The sequence below is a fragment of the Mirounga leonina genome, unplaced genomic scaffold (genome assembly GCF_011800145.1).
Source record: "Mirounga leonina isolate KUSES-001 unplaced genomic scaffold, KU_Mleo_1.0 Mir_152, whole genome shotgun sequence".
In the NCBI taxonomy this organism is placed as follows: domain Eukaryota; kingdom Metazoa; phylum Chordata; class Mammalia; order Carnivora; family Phocidae; genus Mirounga; species Mirounga leonina.
This window is the reverse complement of record NW_023270380.1, coordinates 11,435,029-11,446,819: the sequence shown is the minus strand read 5'-3', so window position 1 is coordinate 11,446,819 and position 11,791 is coordinate 11,435,029. Positions and strand designations below refer to the sequence as shown.

Genomic DNA, 11,791 nt, shown 5'->3' with positions numbered 1-11,791 from the left:
CCCCCCCCCCCCCCCCCCCCCCACTAAGCCAGATGTGTGAAAGATCATTCCCCAGCGTGGATTTGGTACTTCAGATTTCAACTTGGTGACTTTTCCATTCTTTATGATTCCGTAGACTGCCATCGTATGGGAAGCCTCATCTACTCATTGTGACTTGTGCCATTTAAAAATTGATAGTCCCGAGTAGTCTCAAAGACTCTGTGTACTTGAGTTAATCCCGTGTCTTCTAATATTCGTAAAAGCTTAAAGACTAAGGCATATCATCCTTTCAACAGAGCATAGTAAGATCTAGTGAGTGACAGTGCAGCTTGTACAGATGTTTGGAGAGTTTGGAGAATAAAGCAGATCACGTATGTAACAGTGAGATTTAATGTCATTTCAGGTTTACATTTCGTCATGTGACTTTTTAAAAAAACAGTAAATGTGAATAATGTATAATCATCTAAAGAAGTCTTCAAAGTGTGTGGGTATGCATGCGCTTCTATTTTGTATTGTGAGGTATACCATCCTGGAGTTTTAAGTCACTGTATTTCATAGGAGGGTCTTGGCGATGTCTGAAACATAGGACTTTAGTGGCAGCTTTATTGTTCTTGCGTGTTTTCAGCACTGTCTTTTGAGCTAGTGTCCTCCAGTGAATGCCACCACCGTTTTCACTGAGAAGTAAAAATCACCCGTGTTTAACCTGCAGGCTTCCAGAGGCAGACAAAACATCAAACCCTTAAATCTCAGGAATTTGCTGCTAACGTCCAACTCTTTTTGTTCTTTTATTCCTGCCAGATAACTAGCCACACATCTGAATGACTAAAGTATAAGTTTTGATTGGCAGTGCTTTTAACTAGCACAGAGAGAAATGTGTCTGGATGGAGACAGAAATCATCAGTCCAAACTGGACAGTATTTTAAAACTTTTAAAGGTGAAATGTTAGAGACTGATTTTTCTATAGAATTGTATAGCCATAGGAAGCCTAATGATTAAGTTGCTTATCAGGTTTTTTGTTTTTAGTTTTGGAGCAAGTCTATAATCATGATCTTGCTATTTTTTCCATCCTTCAAGGGAGCTTCCTTCTTACAAGTGTATCAGAATGTAGGCAGCCACTCTTGGCAAATTCATATTGGTTGGTGGCTTTAAAAGTAGGTAATGTGAAGACAGGAAAGGACAAATTTCGTTGGTGGTAATACCCTTTGGTTCTTGAGTTAACTCTTTTGAGAATTCTTTCCTGTAACAACAATAATAAAATACTCATATCCACCACGTGGAGACATGGCCATTGTGGATACTTTCTGTGACCATGCAGTCATTTTTCCTGTATATTCATGTATATATTTTCTTTAAGGAATGAAATTTATACTATGCATACTCTCAGAGCCCTTAAGCTTAATATGGGCGACATGGATTTGTAGAGTGTTGAGTCACATCAGGCAATGAACAGTGACTTGATTCTTTCTCGTGCTACAGGTGCAGATCATGTGCAGTTATTGAGAACCTCTCCAAGTCTGTGGGTTCCCTATGATGTGTAGATATTGTTAGCATCAGGATGATAAGTGTCTAAGCAAATAAGATCGTTAACGTTTATTTCGCATAGACAAGCTTAACATTGTAGATCTGTCTCCTCAAAAACCATTTTAAATGTGCATTTTGGAATTGTGTGTTAAGTGGTTAAACAGAACCTGTGAGACACCATGCAATAGTTCATTTCACTATGGCCTGTCCATGTCCTCGGAGGTTGGAAAAGGATGAGCTTCTCAGTTTTTATAGTTCCCAAACAGGTGTTCAATTTGGACTGAATTGGTTTGACACCTGCAAAAAAGGGAAAAGCTGGTTGTTATATCAGTTAATTGTCTTGAAATCTCCGTGCTCGTGTGACTTCCAGCATCTCAAAGAGACAGTATTTCATGAGTAGTTCACCTTCAGCTCTGGAACCATGTTTAATATAACGGGGGGGGGGGGGACCTTATAACAAAACATGCAACTCTTCTTTGATAGTTATTTGAGGATTTGGGTGAAAAAAATTCAGCGGCAGGGCAACACGTAACTTAGAAATGTATTGATTGATATTTCAGGAACATTTTTACATATATGATGAAGTCCACTGCCATCTTTTGAGCATTAACCAGGGTTTAAAATGAAACTGCATATTTTTAAATGAAGTGTTCAATAAGGATTTATATTTTTCATTTTTTAATTAAAAATAATTTATATCTCTTGTTGCATGTGGTTTCTTATGTTCTTGAAGTGGTTAGAGGTTTTGTTTGGAATGGAGCAAGGCTCAAGTGTTGCAGGTTGTCCACTGTTTACCACAATGAAATTCTGAAAATGTTCAGGTGTGGTTTCCTATAACCTGTCATTTACTGGCGTTGACGTGCACCTTTAGGGTTTTCTGCCCACTCTAGCCAGTTGTCCAAATGATATCCCATGTTTACAAATGCCTTCCTGTTTTTACTTTCCTCTCTCATTAAATTGCCCTATTGGGCAGTTTATAAATGTGTGTTGGATGGGTGGGTGGATGAATTAAATTTTTGAGTGCTAGACTCCAACTTCAGAGATTAAATAGTTTGATTCAGGCAAACACTTCTTCCTGGAATTTCACAGTTCATTGTACTGAAACTAATGTCAACCTTGGATGACCTTTGACATACAGGAATGACTCTTGGATATTAATGAATTTGTTAGTAACATCTGGATGTGTGCATTAATGAGTTATTTTCAAACTTGTGCATTTAACCAAAGTTGGTGTATTGGAAATGTTTATGTCAAGTTTCATTTGGCTACTGATGGACATAAAAACAGACACGCTTTCCTATGGAGAGTATTTTTTCTTTAAAAAATTAAAGAGTTAATTATTTTGAGTATTTGGTTTTAAATTTTTTATTCAACAAGTACTTATCAAGTCCCTGCTATGTGTTAACAGATGTTTGGAATATATTAGTGATCAAAACAGACATACCTTCTATTGCCCTTGAGGAGAGGAAGTAGATTTTACTAAACTGTGACAGGTGCTGTGAAATATGAGTTGCATGTGATCCAGTAATGATCCCCAAACACTGCATACACTGCCCTAGACTTCCTTCCCCTTGAGGTTAGATGGGCCATTGTAACTAGTTAAGTCCAGTGAACCAGCAGTGAAAGGGATGTGACACTCCCGAGGAAAGGCATTAAAAAATTAAATCCCTTGTAGAATCCTTTGGTCTTCCTTCCCTCTTCCCTGGCAGTGACCAGGACTGGATATGTTTCAGGTGGTGCAGTACTGTCAGCCTGGGTCTTGAGTGACTTTATGGGGCAAAACTTCCTCAGATTGAACACAGTAGATGTTAGCATGCGCAAGAAACAAATACTAAATTAGACCAAGATTCTGGGACAATTCGTTACCATTGCATAATAAATTACATTCTGACTGATGGCTTGGAAGGGTCAGAGAAGGAAGCAGGGAAGAGGGGATTAAAAATGGAGCAAAACAAAAAGTGACATCTTAAAACCCAACAATGTGATGCAATCAAGAAACTAAATTGCAAGTCCATTGTTATTGATCACCTGTAGGCACTGTTCTAGATCCTTGAGATAGAAATGGGTGAACAGCAGATCCCAGCTCTCATGGGGCTCGTGTTCTAGGAAGGATACCAGATGATAAACACCAGATGATAAACAGCATCTGTAAGGTAAGAAGGACTCCGGTGGTGGATTGTGGAAGAGAGTCCGGTAGGTTGGGTGTGGAGAGGTGAGTCGCAGTGCTGAAGGGGGTAGTCTGGAATCATCCTCACTGGGAAGGTGAGAACTGAGTAGACCCCTTGAATCAATGGCATTAGAATGTTCTTTCAACCTGTCGGACAGCAAGAGGCACTCATTATTCTTTGTAAAATTTCATTCTCACCTTTTACAACTGTCTGTATTTGGTTCCTGAGTTTTTAAGATTTTTACTGGTGTATCTAGGGATAATCTTGAGAATGCCACCCAAAGTAGTCATTGTGTCCTAAATAATTTTGTTCTCTAGATTGGTTTTGGCAAAATCTATATAAATAGTATGTTCTTCTTCATTCCCAGAGTTGAATTCATTTTAAAATTTTTCTTAATGTGTGTGTGTTGAAAATACTTGATATAGCTTTTCAGTAGAAGTTCAAGTTCTGTTATGGCCTTAAATATTTCTGTAAAGCTGAAAGGAAATGTCATTTGTGATTTATCCATGGGAAACAAGTTATAAATTTTGAGCTACTCGAGAAACAAAAGGGGTGAAATTTATGGCCTAGTGCTGTATACTTTAATTCTTAACTCCTATGAGCAAAAACTTCTTGAAAAGCACCAATATCTAAATAATAAAAGAAAACTTTTTCACAAAGGGGGAACCCCGCCCCTTCTCCTACCATATTTCAAGATCCAAGAAATTTAACTTTGTGGTAAAGGGCAAATAGTATAATTGATTTAATTTGATACGATAGAAATTTGCAAATGTTTATTTATTGTGGCATTATTATCTGGTATTTGCTATTGGTCACTTTCTTCCTCCCATCAGGAGGAAATTTTGAAAGAAAATATCAACTAATAGCTTTTGCTAATAATTTTAATTTTAAATTTTAATTTTAAAGTACAATTCCAAGTGATTTTAAAGACACTTTGGCAAATTTGCATTTTGTTTTTATTCTGAGTCTGATGAGATTTTTTTTTTTTTTTTTTACATTTTATTTTGCTTTAGAAAAAATTAAGGTAGTGGAATAGGTTTCCCCAATGTGAGAAAAATTGTCATGTAAATTTAGAAAAAATATTGCATCCATCCTTTATTCTTGGCCTAAAGGTTAAACGTTACTTACTGGGCATGTCTCCTAAACCTACCTCATTGGAATTTGAATGTACATTCCAATAGTAATGATAAATACACTTCAAACCTAATTTTCAAGGAAATAAGCCATGTGTTTACTCTTCTTAAAATACCTGAGACTTGGAAAAAACTTAGTTATGTTTTTCTATTTAATAATATTCAGTTAAATGTGACATATAGAGATCATGAAGCTTCTCAAAAATATAATCTGTAAAAATACTATGACAATGCTATCTGTGTATTAAAAGTTAGCTAGGGTAGTCCAATTGACTGATAATTGGAACACACTGTAACATGTAAATTAGGGAAAATAACAAATTAGAGTCATGTTTATGCTTCTCTTTTCAGTTAAAATCCTGTCTTTGAAATTACAGATCTTGTAAGTTTGCGATCCTTATTATCTGTAAGGGAAAGAAATGTACTTAAACTTTACAGGTGGATGTGAAAATTAGCCAGTTTCTTCATTTTATTCAATATTTCCATGAAGATATCATTGGCAGGGAAGCCCAACGTTTTACATGGTTCTCTTCAACAAGGGAGCTACAAGGGTCTTTAAGTAATTACTCAGCTAATACTCTGTTGATGGTGCACAGCTACCGCAGATCCTGTGAATAATGCATGGGCTTCTCAGGATTGTTAGTACTGGGTATCAGATGAATGTTTGAAAATGTTTAGTCTTCAGTCAAAGAGTAGGCATGAATTACATTTCCCTTTTGCCAGACTCGGCAGACACCATTGAATGTGTTTTGTTGTCCTTGGAGAAGACATGAGGCCATTGTTTCCACGGAAAAATCCAAGGAGGTTAAAACAGAAATATCACTATGAACACGATCTACTGAGGTAAAATCATGACGAGGAGGTAAGGCAGCTCGAATCTTTCCCAAGAAAGTTTCTACACAGTTCTACCTCAGAAAACCTGAAGATACAGATTTAAAATTCATAGGAGTTCTGTGATAAGTCATCTACCTGGAGACCAAAACACAGAGCAGAGAGGCAGGAAGTTGAAGTGAGAATCAAAGGAAGAGGGAAGACAAGAGGCCTCAGGGAGCTCCAGCTACCTCTTAGTACCGGTGGGCCACTGGGAAAACACTCTGTGCGGGCCCTACGTGCCAGACACGGTAGCAGACGCTTGCCGCACTTTACCCACCCTTCAAGGAGGGTGGTTTCACCTCAGTTTATGCCCCAAACCTGAAAGAGTATTCAAATTGCCCAGGCCTCACAACTGGTAATTAGGGAACTGAATTTGAGCCCATTTGAACTATCATTTTGACCATACTGGGATGCTGTGCCACGTCTTATACATAACCAAATTTACAAAGCGAACAACAAAAGTGTAAACAACAAATCCATAATGGAATCATGCCAGTATCCTTTATTACGGACAGAAGAAAAGCACATTTTAGTACAAGGTTTAAGTCCTACAAAATGAACGAAGAAGAGAAACATTGAACAGGTGTTCACGCCATGAAAGAGAACTCTGTATCTTGCAAAGTTCTTGGTAGGTACGATGGCGAGGTGTTGGCACATATTTTTATATCAAGACTCAGAACAAGAACAATATGTGTTAGTTTGGTCTTAAATTTGTTGAATAAACTTGTACCTTATTTGTGGTTGAACTTCGAAATACGCTGTTGTTTAAAGTAATTGGTTCTCCGCTAAGCAGGCTAACCAGCCGTCTGTCAGGTGTATGCTGCATGCTTACCGTGTCTACTTGGCATTAAGGTGGGTATAGAGATCAGAGAAGGTCATTGACATTTTAGAGTGGGGAACAGTTTACGCAGAGGGAAGAGCGAGTACAACGGCTTGTTGCGGGACAAAACTTGGCTGTTTAGGAAACTATAAGAAGAGAAAGGTTAGAGTACAGTGAGTGGCATGAAGAACAATGGAAGATAAAATTTGGAGAAGTAGGCAGGGGAACTTCTGATTCCAGCCGAGGTGGAATTGAACCATTCAAGCCCATTTCTGCTGTGGTCGAGAACTAAAAAGTTCTGGACCGAACGCAAAGAAGCAAATACCTAAGAACTCTGAAAAGTAAAGACAAGCAGACAGATTGTGAAGGAAACTCAAAACTTGGAAAAGCACCCTGTATGAGGATGCTTCCCTTTCTCTTTTCTTTCTTTTGTCTTACAGGTTTGCACCAGGGGTCAGCTCCAGTTGCTGAGCTGCGCAGCCCATGGAGACATGAGCGGCTGAAACCCTGGGAGAAATCCAGCTGCTGGCCAGAGGAAACCAGGAAAAGCGTCTCCTGTTGGCCAGAGAGCATGGGTTGAGGGGAGGAGGAAAATCCTGAAGAGGAGAGAGCTGGGAAGGGGGAGCCTTCTCATAGTGTAAATGAACTTCTCCAAGTCCTGGGCTCGGTCCGGAGCTGGCGTGCACAGGACAGACCTAAGGAACCATAGCAAAGTCTACAAAAATGAAAATGAGATGGGGACCACCACTCATAGAAGGTGACAGGGAATTTGCAGTCTGAGCCTGACTGCGTTGATTGCCTGCTTAAACAAACAAACAAAATACTTCTCAGAAAATTTTAATAAGACCCAAAGTGGATACAACTCAGCATCCAAAATTGCTTAAGTAGGAAGAACCAGGATAATGTGACCAATTTCCAAGGAAAAAGTCCATCAAGAGATGCCAGCCTCGAGATAATCCAGATGCTGGAATTATCAGACATAAAAGCAACTGTTAAAATCATGCTCCATGAGATAAAGATAAACACACTTGACTGAACAGAAAGAAGTTCTCAGCAGAGAACCAAATTATAAACAGAACCGCATGGAAATTTTATGGCAAAAGATACAATATCCGCAATTAAAAATAAAAACCACTAGATGGGCAATAGAAAAATGGAAATGACAGGAAAGAGCACACTTGAAAGTAAATTAATAAGTGTCCAATTTTAATGATGACTCTAAGGTCTTAAAGGTGGATGAGGCTTTGAAAAGCAAAATGTATCTGACTGTAATTAGCTACAGGGAGCCTTGATAAGATATTAATCCAGCTACATTCATGTGGCTCCCTGAGATACATATGAAGAAGTTCCTGCTGTTTGTCAATTATGTTGAGTAAGGAATTAGCATTATCATAGGTCCAACCGTGATGATTATGCAAATTTTCTGAGTGTTTTATTCGGGCTTAATACGTAAAAACAGTGTCACATATGTTCTGCAACTTACAACGTCCAAGGTGATGCATGCGTTGACAAAGAAAAGTTTCCTAATTGGGTCCATTAAGTTGTGTACCTGCAGTAAAAGCAATTTTGAAACCTAAGAGAGTCATCACTAGATAATTGCCAAGCTCATCATCAGAGTCAGTGCCTGGTAAATTGTTTTGCTCACCTGCTCATGTTAACTCTTTGAGCCTTTGTGATAGGGCCTTTTCCCAAATACGGATGTGATTACAGAGATGTCACATGAAAATCGACCTATCTTGTAGGCACAATACATGCTTTCCAATCTCATAACAGAAAAAAAAAATGCAATGTTTAATGCTGCTAGTACTTAGAAATCCGTTATGAGAAATCATTAAGGTGAGTCTGGAGAAAAATGGAACTGGTATTATGTTTGGAAAAATGACTTCCTGATGAAGGAAGACAATTTCAAGGCTTTAGAATACCTCCCATTGTTACATTAGCACCATATCACTCTTAAAAGGCACTGTGAATTCTTGTAAGGGTGATGATAATTCTGGATTTAAGAGTTTAACAAGTGTTGCCATTTAATTCCTATAAGATAGGAAGCACAATTATATCCATTTTATGCATGAGGAATCGAGGGAGACAGAAACATTCAGTAACTGGTCAGCACAGAAAAACTAGTAAGTGGTGCAGCTGGGATTTAAGTTCCCTAGATCTGGTTGCCAAGCCTAGACCACTAGCTACTGGGTTACACAGTTACTTCCTATAACAACTAAATGAGAACTTTTTTTTTTTTTAAAGGGTGTAGTCTTCAAGCTGCAGTGGGTAGAACAGAGGTATAAGCAGTTCTCACATTTTTTGGTCTCAGGATTCTTTTAAACTCTTAAAATCTATTGAAGACCTTGAAGAGCTTTTGTGTGTGTAGGTTATTTACACCTACTGATATTTTACCCTATTGGAAATGAAATATGAGACATTATCACCTGGGAAATATTTATTAATTAAAAATAACAATAAACTCATTACATGTTAACATAAATAATGTTCTTAATGAAGATAATTAGGCTTTCCAAAACAGTGGCTTTAAAAAAAAAAGTTTTTTTTCTTTTTTTTAAAGATTTTATTTATTTATTTATTTATTTATTTATTTATTTATTTATTTATTTAAAGATTTTATTTATTTGAGAGAGAGAGTGAGAGACAGCACAAGAGGGAAGAGGGTCAGAGGGAGAAGCAGACCCCCCGCTGAGCAGGGAGCCCGATGCGGGACTCGATCCCGGGACTCCAGGATCATGACCTGAGCCGAAGGCAGTCGCTCAACCGACTGAGCCACCCAGGCGCCCCTCGGTTTTTTTTTTGTTTGTTTGTTTGTTTTGTTTTTGAAAGAGAATGAGAGAAAGAGAGAGCGCACATGAGAGGGGGGAGGGTCAGAGGGAGAAGCAGACCCCCTGCTGAGCAAGGAGCAGGATGCGGATGCAGGGCTCGGATGCGGGGCTTGACCCCGGGACTCCAGGATCATGACCTGAGCCGAAGGCAGTCGCTTAACCAACTGAGCCACCCAGGCGCCCAAAAATGTTTTTTTCAAATATCTATACTTGGATTAACAGAAAACAGCGGGATTTTCATATATGCTTCTGCATTTAATTGTTTGTGAGATGTTTTGGTTGTAGTATATGAAGAAAATATGACCTCTGTGCACAGATATGTAGTTAGTAAGGGAGAAATTTTTTAAGAGCCTTTTTAGATAATTGTAGGTATTCTTGATACTACCAAACTCAACTTGTAATTTTTTAAAACTTCATTGCAGTGTGGGATTGGGAACCCTCAATGAGCTTTTTGTACTCTGTTTGATTCAAACCTGTTGGTTTATCTTGGTTGGTTTTTTTTTAAGATTTTATTTATTTATTTGACAGAGAGAGTGAGCGCGAGCACAAGCAGGGGGAGGGGCAGAGGGAGAGGGAGAAGCAGACTCCCCGCTGAGCAGGGAGCCCGATGTGGGGCTCCATCCCAGGACCCTGAGATCATGACCTGAGCCAAAGCCTCAGACGCTTAACCAACTGAGCCCCCCAGGGGCCCCTATCTTATTCTTTGAATGATCTTTTATTCATGTATAATTTTGTAATGTTATGAATGGATTACTTGGAAAACATTGGCTCACTGATTTGTATAGATCTTCCAAATGTTGACACACTTCATTGTAAATGTAAAAAAAAAAAAGTCACATTTGCTAATATCACCCTGAGCTCATCAGAAAAGTCTTTATAGATACTGGGAAGCTGTCAAGTTCTGAGTGGCAGATACAAGTTTTTTAAAATATTAATTTTTTAAAAAGATTTTATTTTTTTATTTGACAGAGAGAGACACAGCGAGAGAGAGAGAACAAGCAGGGGGAGTGGGAGAGGGGGAAGCAGGCTTCCCGCTGAGCAGGGAGCCCGACATGGGGCTCAATCCCAGGACCCTGAGATCATGCCCTGAGCCGAAGGCAGACCCTTAACGACTGAGCCACCCAGGCACCCCTAAAATACTAGTTTTTACTTAAAAGTTTGAATTGTATCCCTGACAACAAATACTGTTAGTTGTTTTCCTGAAAGGGTCTCAATATCCCACTGAAGCCATAGGCCACACTTTGAGGGTCAGTGGTGAAGAGCTTTGGTTGGGGAGAAGCAAATAAGAGCACATTTACCTAAAGATCCAAACAAATTAACTTTCAGGGTGCTGAAGGAACTTGAAAATGGTCTCAGAATCACTAGCAGTAATCTGTGATAAATGAAGGGAAGTGGGAGAGAGTTCAGACACACAGGAATGAGAAAAGATTGCCTTCACTCTCCAGGGGGATGTTTTCTGGGCAACTCTGATTCCCAGAAAAAGACTACATGGTATTCCATAGCAGGTAGCTTAAGAACATTACAGAATCATTCAGCGATTGCCAGATGGCGTGAGGGCTAGGAGGTCATCTTAAATTTTGTTTTCCTGCATGATTATCTGACACAGTGCTTCACATGGTGTATACCCTGAAGTATTTGAGTAACTACAGAGAGACATTTGAATAATAATTTGTATGGGCACTGCTTGTACAAACTGCACAAATCTCATTTGATTAGAAACCGTTTACAGGGTACCTGCCATATGCAAAATGCCATGGTAGGCAAATGGCAGGTTGGAAGGCCACATAGGAGAAAAACTAAAAGAATTTGCTTGAGAATGGAAAATACTGTGGGTATTTTCAAATGTAAAATATTTGAAGTCCACCTAATGAGAGGAAGTAGTATGGTCTTATGGGGAGATCATAACATTAGGAGTTAGACTATTTGAAAATGTGCTCATCCTGGTTTCTGCCAACTCAGTGGATGCCCTTGGGCAAGTGACTTCAATCTTGACCCATGTTCCATATCTGTAATACTAGAGGTTAAGGCCCTTGGAAAGGATGGAGTTGTACTCTCTTACTCCGTGGTACATAACCAGGAGGAATTTTGGAGAGGACAGTTTGCCTTCCTAGCTCTGTTCTGTCCACCTGAAGCCACCAGCCACATGTCGCTATTGAGCTCTTGAAATAGGACTAGTCCAAACTGAGATTTGCTCTAAGTGTAAGTTACACACCAGATTTTAAAGACGTAGTATGAAAAATAGAATTAAACTATCTCATCAATAGTTTCTTATATTCATTACATGTTAAAAAGATAAGTTTTGGATACATTGGTTTATATTAAAATATTCATCTATATTTTTAAAAAATATATGGTTCATAGAGAATTTAAAATTGCATAATTGCTTGGATTATATTTCTGTTGGACAGTGCTGTTCTAGGTAACAGTTTCCAACAAAAGAATAATAACTTGAAGAAGAACCTAACTTTA

General features: G+C 38.7%; 1 long non-coding RNA gene across 1 annotated transcript; it reads left to right on the top strand.

The window, feature by feature from the left end:
* The first annotated feature begins 4,537 nt into the window (after positions 1 to 4,537).
* LOC118012965 lies at positions 4,538 to 9,016 on the top strand. Its single transcript, XR_004679878.1, has 2 exons — positions 4,538 to 5,663; positions 6,935 to 9,016. It is a non-coding gene; the product is annotated as an uncharacterized LOC118012965 (long non-coding RNA).
* Positions 9,017 to 11,791: the final 2,775 nt, after the last annotated feature.